This window comes from Periplaneta americana, chromosome 17 (assembly GCF_040183065.1).
Source record: "Periplaneta americana isolate PAMFEO1 chromosome 17, P.americana_PAMFEO1_priV1, whole genome shotgun sequence".
Classification (NCBI taxonomy): Eukaryota; Metazoa; Arthropoda; class Insecta; order Blattodea; family Blattidae; genus Periplaneta; species Periplaneta americana.
In genome coordinates, this window is record NC_091133.1 from 63,290,412 (window position 1) to 63,304,579 (window position 14,168).

Genomic DNA, 14,168 nt, shown 5'->3' on the forward strand with positions numbered 1-14,168 from the left:
AAAGTTACCCAGCATTTGCTCGTTCCATTTAATTAAAAATTACCATAAGAGTAAGGGAAAATGTCAACAATTCGACTAGCCGGTTCTAAAGGAAACAACGCAAAATTCAAAGTTTTGAAATTACATTTTAAAGTTACATTTTGCAGTGAAAAATCCAATTAACATCATCCTAATCTTTCTACATTCTTTCTAAGAAACATCGTTAACAGAATGTGGAGTAATTTAAATTATTATTGGATTTTTCACAACAACATGAGACTTTAAAATGCATTTGTCTCAAAACTTTGCATTTTGAGTTGTTTCCCTTTTGAATTGGCGTGTCGACTTTATTTTTAACAAAAATTACATCTATTTTGAGTCCATGATTACTACTTAGAAAACGTGTCGCATATAATTAACATTTGAAAGGTGTCACTCAAGGAACGCTTTCTTCAGTGCGTTAATGAGTGTTTGTAATTATGTATGTAATGGTGTGTTGGAGAAAATTATATGTATTTTATGGCTAGAAGAAACAAGAAAATACTTGAAACCAATTAAATTGTTTTTAAAATTGCACAGTAGCAGCCATAATTGTACATGAACCAGAAAACTGAGCTGAAAGGGCAGTATTATATAAAAAACGATGTCATGTAAATGGCACAAGCATTCTCCAACTTCGTTATAATTTCTACTGAAAGTAACATTTTGAAAGTAAAATTCTGTGAAAAAAGCGCCATAATTTTGCTATTCGATTTAGATTCTAGGTTTTCCTTGCTGAAATGATTACATGTTGGAAAATAAAATTTATCGAATTGATTTCCAGGAAAGAGGATATTAATTTCATATGCATGATGATTGCGGTTGTAGAAAAATTGAATAAGATTAGGTCTACACACTTAAAACATTAGTAGTAATAAAGAGTTGTCATTATCTAATATGATGTGATTGTGAAAGCAAACGAGAAGACAAAACCATTCGTCAAGCTTGTATTGGACAGTAGGCTAAATAGCACGAAGGCACAAAGTCACTATTATTTTACGCAAACGAAACAAATCCTCTTATTTTATGTGAAAAAAATTAATTAACTACAACGGACAAGATTTCCATATATACGAATAGCATTAACAACCTTCTTCCTCATGCTTAAACATGCCCTGTAATCTATGTTTTCAGTTTATAAATAGATTTATAATTACGATATAAATTTATGAATAATAGTAACATGTAAATATTATAACAACATATTGTAAAAATCAGACAGCGGATTTTCGGTCCCGATACTGAAATTTAGATATACGTCATTTGCAGGGTGGTCAGTGAATTCAATGCTACGCTCCCTCCGTACACCGAAAGACGTGACGTCTTGTCGCTGTGTAGGGACCGAAAATCCGCTGTCTGCTTATGATATATGTACAGGAAATAATAATAATTATTTATTATTATTTATTTATTTACTAGAGCTTCCTCAAATTAGAGGCTGCCATTAGACAAAGCATACAAAACAAGAACAAATAAATGATGAAAGATAACAGAGTAAGGAAAAAAGTAAACAAGTACACAAACAAACAAACAAACCATGGCAGTACACAGAATAAAAAAGTTACAAGTAAAGAAGCAATGAAAGCTAATAAGAGAAAGAAAAATGATAATGGTGCGTCAGTTTTTTCAGTACACTGAATTAGAGTTCATATAGGTGGTTCCGTAAAATTTGACTGACTATTACTGTTATTATTATTATTATTACTTATTATTATTATTATTTACTTATATTTAAAGTGCTGTACAACAGTCAGTGCCCAATTATAGTTCAGCAGAAAGACAATATAACAAAAAACATTAGCAATGATATAAATTACAATAAAAGTACAATGGAATAATTAAAATAATGGCAATTAAATAAAATGATAATTGCAAATGAAAGAATGAAATCATATAAATGAAGAATGGAATCATATAAATAGTATTACAAATATATACAAGATGAGGAGAATAATATTATGATACATATCTAAACAAAAGCCATAAATTAATAACAACTGACATAAAACTCAAAAAGTATACACTACCCATTAAATGGATCCAAGTTCAATCCATGCAAATTAGCATATTTTGTACATCTGCAGACAGGAGAGAGAGATTTAGAATTTCCATTATAAAAAATTTTTATGAAATCTTAAACCTTTAACAGGAAAACGAAGACTGATATTGGTTATGAATGATTTACAATCAATATCACCCTGAATGACTTTACAAAAGAGTAAATAATCAAGAACTTGAAGTCTGGTAAATAAACTACAGCAATTAAAATATTTGCAGTTAATCTCATATTTGTAATCGGAATTAAATAAAAATCTATAAGAAGACAAAGAAATAAATTTTCTTTGAATATTCTCAAATTTAGCCGAGTCAGTGAAAGTAATGGAATTCCATACAACAGATGCATATTCAAGCTTGGATTTAACCAATGTATAGTATAAAATTAATAGACACATAGGAGTAGAAAAAGAATAAGTTATAGATCTAATTAGACCAAGCATTATTAATGAATGAGTATAATAAATATATTGCACATGATCATGGAAATATAGTTTAGAATCAAGTAAGACACCAAGATCTCTAATATAATCTTTCTTAGTAATTATGACATTATTAAGAGAATAATTAAATTTTAGGGAAGTAGTTTTCCGTGAGAAGGAAATGACAAAAGTTTTGGATTGATTCATTTTAATAATAATAATAATAATAATAATAATAATAATAATAATAATAATAATAATAATAATAATTGATATGCGTATTCCACCACCTTCTGGAATTGAACATTTCATCATCATGACAGATATGACCAAAGGGGTCGTCTGCTCTGCTCTGCTCTATTGTGCTCATTATGTCTAACTACTGCAAGTAACATTCATTTTACTCTGTTACACATGAAAATGAATTAATTTGGTAGAGCATCTTAAGGTAAACATATTACATAGAGGCTGGATGGTAACTTCTGTACCAAAATGAAACTGGTTGTTCGAGTGTTACCGTCTTTTGTTTCCTTCATTCCCTCAAACTTACAGACGAAAACCTTTGTGAGATTTATTTTCATCTGGCACCAATATTACATTTCTACGTCCATTTACTCAAAAAACGAAATCACTTGAAAGCCCACAATGACTTTTGGATCACAATGTAACATCATATGAATGGTACCTGCAAAGAGCTACGTACTTTTTGTTTCGATGCACCTGCGTACCCCTGAGGTTGACATTTACGACACATAATCGAACCCTGTCCTAACTTGAGTGCTGTAGGCAAATTTTGTAGTCCTTTTTTTGCCAATGTTTTATTTGTAAACTGAATGGCCGATTTCGTCTTCTATCAACCACATGGTATTTCCAGTTGTTATCTGAGAAGCCTGAACATTTTACTTACTTCACGGTGCATTAAATCATACTATCCTTTTCTCTGTAACCTCGGAAAAACCGTAAGCAGATTAACTGGCCAATGTGACCTGCCTAATTGACTATTATCAAGATTCTCTTGCAAGTAGTAAACGTGTGGCGGAATCTAAAGCCGCTAAACATTACCGAAATGTTGTAGATATATTTAGTTTCGGAAAACGTATTATGTGTCCTTCTCGTGTTAAATTTACATTATCTCGTTAACATGTTTCAGCCTGTTATCGGCCATCTTCAGAACTGGTTGTTGCTGGTCTTGGCGCCTTTTGTTTGTGTTTCCTGTGGGGGTGTGTTTGTGTAGTGTAATGTGGAGTCAAAGAGTGTGTGCGTTCTGAAATTGAGTTGTGTGTTGAAAATTTCATTTAGATGTGTTTTTGTGTGTCTATATATTTCGTATTGTTCTAATGTGTTTAATTTCTGGCTTTTTGGTTGAATGTGTAGAATTTCTATGTCTGTGTTTATGTCTCTGTAAGTGTGGTTAGCATTTGTGATGTGTTCTGCATATGTGGAAGTGTTTTGTAGTTTTGTTATGGCTGTGATGTGTTCTTTGTAACGTGTTTGAAAAGCATCTCAACACATAAACAACACAAACAAACAAATACAACCACACAAGCATATACAAACTCAAATGCAACACCTACAACAACTTCTACATATGACAGACAGGCAGATCAATTCAAACACGTTACAAAGAACACATCAGAGCCATAACAAAACTGCTAAACACTTCCACATATGCCGAACACATCACAAATGCTAACCACACCTACAGAGACATTAACACAGACATGGAAATTCTACACATTCAACCAAAAAGCCAGAAATTAAATACACTAGAACAATACGTAATATATAGACACAGAAAAACACATCCAAATGAAATTCTCAACACACAACTCAATTTCAGAACACATACATTCTTTGACTTCACATTACACTACACAAACACATCCCCACAGGAAACACAAACAAAAGGCGCCAAGACCAGCAACAACCAGTTCTAAAGATGGCCGATAACAGGCTGAAACATGTTAATGAGGTAATGTAAATGTAACACGAGAAAGACACATAATGCGTTTTCCGAAGTGATATAGTGTTAAAAGTTGTGTAATCAAGAAGTATATTTTGTATTTAGGCCTACATTATTGAGGAATGCAGAAGCTACACTGTGGTACCGTATAAATATCAAATATAGCAAATTAGTTGAGAATTGGTTCACTTTTGTACAATTTTAAGAGAAAACAGACACATATTTTAACACATGACTTCTTCTGAAACCTTTTTTCTTTTAGGAAACGAGATAATTACTGGAACGGAGTGTACTCAGTGAAATTACTAGCTGTTACTGCAAAAATGCGCCATGTAATGAAAATCAGGTTCAGCATTCTGGCAACGTAATTAAAACCTCGTTCTCGCACTTTCACCGTGCTTTTTAAACAAATAGAAACGACCTCTGTTTACTTTGCACTTTTTCTTTTGCTTCAAGTTTTGTCGCAGTAGCAATGTGTGTGTATTCGCCCATGCGTCTGTTTAACGTGCACAAACATTGTCCCTGCCATTCGTAATGAAGTTATTCGTTTACTTCCGCGTCCAGGAATCTGCTTTTAATTACAGAATAGTAAATATATTTTTCAGTTTAGTTCACCTTGCCTATGTGCCTTGCTCTTCTCGTTCAAGCTGTCCGCGTCTCGATTTCCGGCATGAGCAATGAATCACATGTGTCTTCAGTGCATGGGACTGAGTGTTTCGATCTTGTCTTGTACTGTCCTGTGTTGTTTCTAACTGTAATCCTGTGCCGTGCTGACCACACCATTAGGGAGACCCGAATATTTTGGCTCGAGTGTTCGTCCACAGACATTACTTCAAATGAAAATTGCGACACTAATATCAAGAGATCCACACCTGTGGAGTAACGGTCAGCGCGTCTGGCTGCGAAACCAGGGGGCCCGGGTTCGAATCCCGGTCGGGGCAAGTTACCTGGTTGAGGTTTTTTCCGGGGTTTTCCCTCAACCCAATACGAGCAAATGCTGGGTAACTTTCGGTGCTGGACCCCGGACTCATTTCACCGGCATTATCACCTTCATGTCATTCAGACGCTAAATAACCTAGATGTTGATACAGCGTCGTAAAATAACCCAATAAAATAAAAAAAATAAACATCAAGAGATGCATTACTATCGTAAAAGGACTAGCCCGGGGGTGCTCAACCTTATGCATACTGCGGGGCAATATTAAAAAAAAATGTTCTTCTGGAGGGCCCCAGACATCCTCCAACAATAAATAATTTACATAAATCTCTTACTAATTAGCGATTACTGTAATTTATAGTAATTAATAATACAAGTCTGTTAAAATATTTTTTTCTTAATTTTAAGTTTGAAATTTACTATCGGGCCGCAGCAAACAGTGGCGGGTCGCGGGTTGTGACCGCTGGACTAGCGTAACTTAATTAGAAGTATTTAGATCACATCAACGCCATCACCACCACCACTACCACAATAATTTGTAACTCAAAGAATGTGGTTAAATCTCTGCTAATTCAATCCTAGTTCCCATTCTAGAACTGTTTATCATGATATCGATGATAATGATGATGATGATAATAATAATAATAATAATAATAATAATAATAATAATAATAATAATAATAATAATAATAATAAGGAAAATCAAGAAGGGAAAAAATTAGGAATCCAAGAAGTAGAGAAATTATGGAGATAGAAAGGAATGCCATTGAAGTAACTGACGAAAGAAGACTTAAATGGTTTGGACACGTGAAGGAGATGAAAAATGGAAGAATAACGAAGATGATGGAATGGACTGCGGAGGGAAGAAGAAAAAGAGAAAAATCAAAAGAACAATGGGTGGATGGCATCAGTAGGATTATGACTAGAAGAGATCTTACTGAAGAAGAAGAAGAAGAAGAAGATGATGATGATGATGCTGAGGATAGAGATTTTGGAGGAGCAAAATTTCTTCTGGTTAAGAATAACTACTGTACTGAATAATAATAATAATAATAATAATAATAATAATAATAATAATAATAATAATAATAATAATATTTAATAATGATATTGTGACTGATAATTCTTACATAATTTATTTACCTCTTCTGTTAAGCCTGCATACCTTATCTTGTACTTTCCAGTGTGGCTTTGATTTACATCGAAAATATGTTAGCATTATCATTGTTATCATCATCACAGCGATTATCAAGAGACGCTGTGTTTAAATTTGCTTTATCTTCTTTATCTTCTCTGATTGAACATGATAATATACATACAATGCTTCCCACATCATAGCTAGATATCAAGAAATATCTGGTATTGGACTTGTATGGAGGCGTTATTAAAAGTATATACTAACTAGCAATACTACTTTACAGTGCATTAAATCCGGGTCCTGGCAAACTGTAAACCTTTAAGATTCAGATCCTATGGTCCTCTTCATTTCCATTCTTTTGAGAATTCTGAAACAAGGCTAACATATTTTCGATGTAAATCAAAGCAACACTGGAAAGTACAAGTTAGGATATGCAGGCTTAACGAAAAGAAGTAAATAAATTATGTAAGAATTATCAGTCACAATATCATTATTAAATATTATTATTATTATTATTCTTAATATTATTATTATTCTACAGTACGGTAGTTATTCTTAACCAGAAGAAATTTTGCTCCTCCACAAATCTCTATCCTCATCATCATCATCATCATCATCATCATCATCATCTTCATCTTCATCTTCATCTTCATCTTCATCTTCATCTTCTTCTTCTTCTTCTTCTTCTTCTTCTTCTTCTTCTTCTTCACTAAGATCTCTTCTAGTCATAATCCTACTGATGCCATCCTCCCATTGTTCTCTTGATTTTTCTCTTTTTCTTCTTCCCTCCGCAGTCCATTGCATCATCTTCGTTATTCTTCCATTTTTCATCTTCTTCACGTGTCCAAACCATTTAAGTCTTCTTTCTTCAGTTACTTCATTGGCATTCCTTTTTACCTCCATAATTTCTCTACTTCTTTGATTCCTAATTTTTTTCCCTTCTTTATTATTATTATTATTATTATTATTATTATTATTATTATTATTATTATTATTATTATTATTATTATTATTAGGCTATTATTATTATTATTATTATTATTAGGCTATTATTATTATTATTATTATTATTATTATTATTATTATTATTATTATTATTATTATTATTATTATTCTACAGTGCGGTAGTTATTCTTAACCACAAGAAATTTTGCTCCTCCACAAATCTCTGTCCTCAGCATCATCATCAACATCATCTTCTTCTTCTTCTTCTTCTTCTTCTTCTTCTTCTTCTTCACTAAGATCTCTTCTAGTCATAATCCTACTGATGCCATCCACCCATTGTTCTCTTGATTTTTCTCGTTTTCTTCTTCCCTCCGCAGTCCATTGCATCATCTTCGTTATTCTTCCATTTTTCATCTTCTTCACGTGTCCAAACCATTTAAGTCTTCTTTCTTCAGTTACTTCATTGGCATTCCTTTTTACCTCCATAATTTCTCTACTTCTTTGATTCCTTATTTTTTTCCCTTCTTTATTATTATTATTATTATTATTATTATTATTATTATTATTATTATTATTATTATTATTATTATTATTATTATTCTACAGTACAGTAGTTATTCTTAACCAGAAGAAATTTTGCTCCTCCACAAATCTCTATCCTCATCATCATCGTCATCATCTTCATCTTCATCTTCTTCTTCTTCTTCTTCTTCTTCTTCTTCTTCTTCTTCTTCAGTAAGATCTCTTCTAGTCATAATCCTACTGATGCCATCCACCCATTGTTCTCTTGATTTTTCTCGTTTTCTTCTTCCCTCCGCAGTCCATTGCATCATCTTCCTTATTCTTCCATTTTTCATCTTCTTCACATGTCCAAACCATTTAAGTCTTCTTTCTTCAATGGCATTCCTTTCTACCTCCATAATTTCTCTACTTCTTTGATTTCTAATTTTTTTCCCTTCTTTATTATTATTATTATTATTATTATTATTATTATTATTATTATTATCATCATCATCATCATCATCATCATCGATATCATGATAAACAGTTCTAAAATGGGAACTAGACTTGAATTAGCAGCGATTTAACCACATTCTTTGAGTTACAAATTATTGTGGGTCTTGCGTGTGGTGTGAGCAGTACATAAAATATTCAACCTTTGTGATGTAATCAAATCTATTTGGAATCCGGAATCTCCCGAATGCGAGTCTAGAGTTTGTCACTAACCCACCTCGCTCGGTTAAGAATAATGCTGTTCCATGTATCTAGCATTTATTAATTCTGTTAGAATTTTCTATAATAGTGTCTGTCTCTACCGTGTACAAAATCAATATCCGACAGTTTTACGTACTTTTTATAAAATAGGTACTAAATAAGTAAATAAATATGTAATTAAATAAGTAAATAAATAAATAAGTAATAAGGTAAATTAATAACTAAATAAATAAATAAGTAAATAAATAAATAAAATTGATTAAATAAATAAAATAAATTAAATAAATAAATAAGTAAATAAATAAATGCTTAACTTGTTTTGTACGAGTAGTTCACAATAAGATATTTACTATTTCAGGCTGCGGTGCTGTTGGAAATTTTTACCCATTTGCAACAACAACCCGCATGATGTGGCTGAGGTGAGTACATACTCTACATATTATTTTTCTTTAAAACAGCAAATTTTATGAAGTTTGATATATTGTTTTAATGTTGCTGGAAAATTGTCATTGTTTTTCAGCGGAACGCGTTCATAGAGAGAGAAGAATTAACTTATAAATAAGTTATGTAAATGAGATTTTTGCCTTCATTTGACTAATATAAAGTGATCGGTAACACGATTTCACTCAATACACATGCTGTGCAGAGTACCAAAAGGCTTCCGGAAAGAGCAACACAAATAAGATTTGAAAAATACGTATTTAATTTGACTGAAAATATATTCGCGGATGCAGTCTTTTCAGACCTTTCTTTACTTGAAACGGGAGTACGTAACTATTTCATATATAATGTATTGTAGCACAATACCGAAAATACAAAATGTATATGTATAAGCACTTGTAGGCCTATATCAGTGATGACTCGTTACTGAAAAACCCTGTGGCGAACAGAATTTTACATTTTTGGTGGAAACAAACTACTATATATCTCACCCCCAGTAAAATAATGTCGTATGTCGAAAATCACGTATTACTTTCGTAATTTTTGTCCAACACTGTTTTACTGGTTGAAGGTATGAAATTCTAATAATACTAAGGTTGGATAAAAAGTAATGGCAACAGTTCGATATTTCTGACATGGCTTTATTCACAGGGGTACAACATTTACGTACCTTCAATATAGTCGCCCCCCTTATTTCTCACCTTTTGCCAAATGTTTGGAAGGCGTCGTACACCATCAGAGTGTCCATCTTTGTTGATGTTTCTTATTGACCGCCCTATAGCACGGATAAGTTCATCTCTGGTATTGTACCGGGTCCCTCGCAGTGGTTCTTTCATTTTGACGAAGAGATCGTAATCGCATGGACTCATTTCGGGTGAGTACGGTGGATGTTCCAGAATCTCCCATTGCCAGTTGCGCAAGAGGTCCTTGACAGCAGCAGCGGTGTGACTCCTTGCATTGTCATGAAGAATGATGGGGTTCTGAACCACCAAGTATCGTCGTTTTCTCCTAAGGGCTGGACGAAGTTGGTACTGCAGGAACCTGCAGTAGTAGTCCGCGTTTACCGTCTGCCTTGGAGGTAAAGCGTGGTGTACTATTACCCCATCAATGTCATACGCCACAATGAACATCACCTTCACAGCACTTTGTGTAGGGCGCATTTTCTTCGAACGAGGAGAACCGGGATGCTTCCATTCATTTGATTGGCATTTCAAGTTTGGTTCGTACGAGCGAACCCAGGTTTCGTCCATAGCGACGATTCGTCTCAGAAAGTCGTCACCTTCCCTTTGGTACCGGTCCAACAAGGCCTGTGAGACTGCATAGCGGTACCATTGTTGCACCTCGGAAATTTCATGGAGTATCCAACGCGCTGCAATTTTGCGGTAATCAGAATGTCGTGCAGAAAGTGGAGCACAGTTTTGTGACATACTCCGACTTCCGCTGCTAACTCACGCGCAGTCCATCGGCGATCCAACTGGGAAGCAGGAGTTGAACTGTGTTGTCCTCCACGCGGGGTCGTCCTGTACGGAGATTGTCCTGAACGGCATTCCTGCCTTCCAGGAGCGCTTTAACCCATCGTGCCACTGTGCGATATGGCAACGCTGAATCGCCACATGCGTTATGCAATCCCTGAAAACATTTTTGTGCACTACGACCTCGTGCCACTTCAATTTTGATCCAGGAACGTTGCTCTAGTGTTGTAAACATGATCTTAGGGCGCTCGCACTATCCCTATGAAAGTCAACGTTCTACATACTGCAGTAGATTGGCAGGGTACTGTTGCCGCTGGCTGCACTAACTCATCTAACAGTCCTAGTTCATGTCCACACAGCTGGCAGCTCACTAACGCACCATGGTCATGTGACAGCAGTGTTGCCATAACTTTTTATCTAACCTTTGTAAAACAGTAAATTATCTAAGAGTTTGGTACCCATTTATTGAACTATTTTTACAGCAGTATTTTACTAGTCATTAAAATTTTTACTCAAGTCTGTTGAATGATGCTAAGGATTTTATTTTCACCTCCGAATACTCTTGAAAAGCAAGAAGATGCAAAATTCCTTTAAACGTCTCTATTGCAAAAATCGAAACCGACTATCTGTATAACAATAGTTAACTCCAGCGTTGTAAAGATATCACCACTATTATAAAACCTGCTTTAATCATACTTCCAAAGAATTATAATATATTTCCTATTTTTAAATCGTGTACCTAAATATTATAAGTACTGTACTTGGAAATTCAACTACACACCTATTAAGAAACCCAGAAATTATTTGTACAAACAAAAGAGAAATAAAATCATATTCACTGCTAGAAGTGTTCGAACTTTAAAGTTTAAAGAAGACTCTCAAGCGAAATCTGTTCACGTCCACTTTACAGAACAGGAAGACGTTCATACGCAGTTAAATAATGTAAATGTAAACGTAATGTTTACTGTTGGACATGTATTTATAATGGTGAATCGCTCTATGCAGTTGTTTCAATAATATTGTTCTAAAATACGTTTATCTCAACGCAGTTTCCCACAGTCGAAAAAGAAAGCGCACATTAAAATTATCATATATTTGCGTATGATTCTTTAAATTGTTAGGATTATATAGCTTACTTAGCTTGAATTTATGGTTTGCGAATGATAGACTATTTTATCGTACACCTAAAAACTTTGGTTGAATCTTTGTGACGCTGTTAGACTTAAGAGATTTGTTGTCCTTAATGTGAACATATTATCCTGTTGTTTTTTTTAAAGCGTTTAAATTTTGATTATGCTTATAACACAATGTAACACACAAGAAATTAATTTAGTATTGAATTGATTTGTATTCTTTATATGAATAGCATATCAGAATGAAGTAGCAGTTAATTTGTTGTAAAATTACTCCTAAATATTATTTCAAATGAGGTGAAATTTCTATATTTTCTGTCGTATTGAAAATACTTTCAATTAGATTAATGAACTGAAAATAATTCTTATTATAATATTACAAAAAACATATATTTAAAATCGTCTATAATTTACTGATGTCTTAAATATGAAATTGTATTGTACTCTACCAGGTTAAATAATAAATACTACTAATACTACTACTAAAAATAGATATTAAAACAGTGAATTCACTATGATTGCAAAGTATTCTTTCAAGTCATACGAAATTCTGTACTATTCCTTAATTTCGCAACAAATGGAATTGATTTGTAATTCCTAGAGTGCATTGATAAGTTATTGAAAAGTAATAGTTTATTGTTCGTAATAGTATGAAATATCCTTAAAAATCGTCACGAAATTAACTGGCATGCTATAATGTTGAGTTTTCTTCTATATTCCTTATATTTGCACTGGAAAGTAACAGTTCAGTGTATATTTACGAAATATCATTTTAAATACAGAAGAAATTTATATTTGGAAATAATGATTTTAAAGTATTCGCTGTAATATTACTCGTATTTTAAGATTTAAACTGCTTTATTTAAAAATTTAATTTTCGTTATCGATATTTAATAAATTATATTGCCTGTATATTAAAATATTACAACCTAATTTTAAATTCACTGTAAAATGACAATTGTTTTCTTTATATTTCAAAAACGTACTCATGTACTTATCATTTCATGATGATATTTTATTATTTTCTTGAGAAAACTTAACTACATTATTTGAAGTTTTTATTATTGCTGACCAGATTTTTTTTTTTGCCCAACAAGAGACATCGTCCAGAAATCTAGATTAATCGCATCAGTTCCGCCAACATTCTTACCATGTACAAATACAACATTAATACGACAAATTTAAGCTTCAGGGAACATAACTGTTCACCGGGGACAAAAACGAGGACGTTCATTCTCCGGAGACAATAGTAGAAAAGTAGGAACTCTCCCCGGAAATAGGGAATGTCTAGAAGTTAAATTACGTACTCGAATATCATAAATCAGTTAAGAAATGCGCATTCTTCCACGTACTGGAATATGTACGTCACAATTGCAAAATAGGCCCATATTATTTTTAATTAAGTAATCACTTCTACTGCTAATTCAAGAAGAAAAGACAGAACTGTTTTAAAAACAGTTGGCATCGTGTTTCTAATCGAGACAATTAAAGCCTTGAGTTAGCGATGAATTGTAGCTTAGTGTCTCACCAACTCTCACTAAAAGTGGTTTGTCTTCGCCTCCGAATCGGTCTCTTTTTGGATTAGTTTCAAAACTTCCAACTTTAATAAGTGAACTAACACAAAAATGTAAGGAATATTGACGCGGAATGTGCTGTGAAAACATTGGATCCTTGCCATCGAGCTGCTTAATATTGTGTACGAGGAGTATCATAACTGTAAGTGCATTATTTACGATTTCACTCTGATTTTAATTGCGTAACATCGTTTTGTATTCCAACACTGAATTTTAAAACTGCTCACACAACGCGATAGGTCTATGTGTTTTAATATGATTGTTGTTAGATTATACATATATAATTACAGTGCCTTATTGTTCGTAAGTCGGTCAACTGACGTCTTCTCATTAAAGAGGCCCTTTCGAAATTATGACATTTGTTATGGACGAAGCAGTTGTGGAGTATGTTCTGTCAGATTACTTCTGTGTTATACTAGACTTTGAAATATGTTTACTTTCTCATTGTACCTAGTACAGGGAAATCATTTTGTTTTTACTGACATTTCTAATATTAATCCGACTATACCTTTTGATTAACGGCTGAGAACCGGAAACACTGTTTATTACCCCCCTTCCGTGACCGGAGTTTGATGATACTGGTGTAAAACACAAACAAATCACTTTATTAGGTATAGGAGGGAAGAAAATTAGTGCATCCATTTACGTAGTACCTAAACTTGGAAATATTACGTTTTTGAGTTTGATAATTTTCTTAGGTTTTTATTTAATAAAAATACAATACAGTATTAGCAATACGTGTTTTTACTCACGAACTGAGCTATCCATGCGGACGTATTCATTATGCAATGTATGTTATACTGACTTGTAGCACATTAGCATTTAAAATTAAAAATAATAAAAATCTGGACATTT

At 33.1% G+C, this 14,168-nt stretch overlaps 2 protein-coding genes across 3 annotated transcripts in view; one reads left to right on the top strand and one right to left on the bottom strand.

Annotated features, from left to right (window-relative positions):
* Positions 1–14,168, bottom strand: part of LOC138692796 (probable cytochrome P450 6a14) — a 63,508-nt gene that overhangs the window by 17,173 nt on the left and 32,167 nt on the right. The gene's annotated exons all lie outside the window — the stretch shown is intronic.
* The window catches only part of LOC138692799 (monocarboxylate transporter 12), a 323,250-nt gene continuing 322,335 nt past the window's right edge, over positions 13,254–14,168 (top strand). Inside the window, exon 1 of the mRNA XM_069816017.1 lies at positions 13,254–13,455. The gene's annotated coding sequence lies outside the window, so the exon portion shown is untranslated. The remainder of the gene's footprint in view (positions 13,456–14,168) is intronic.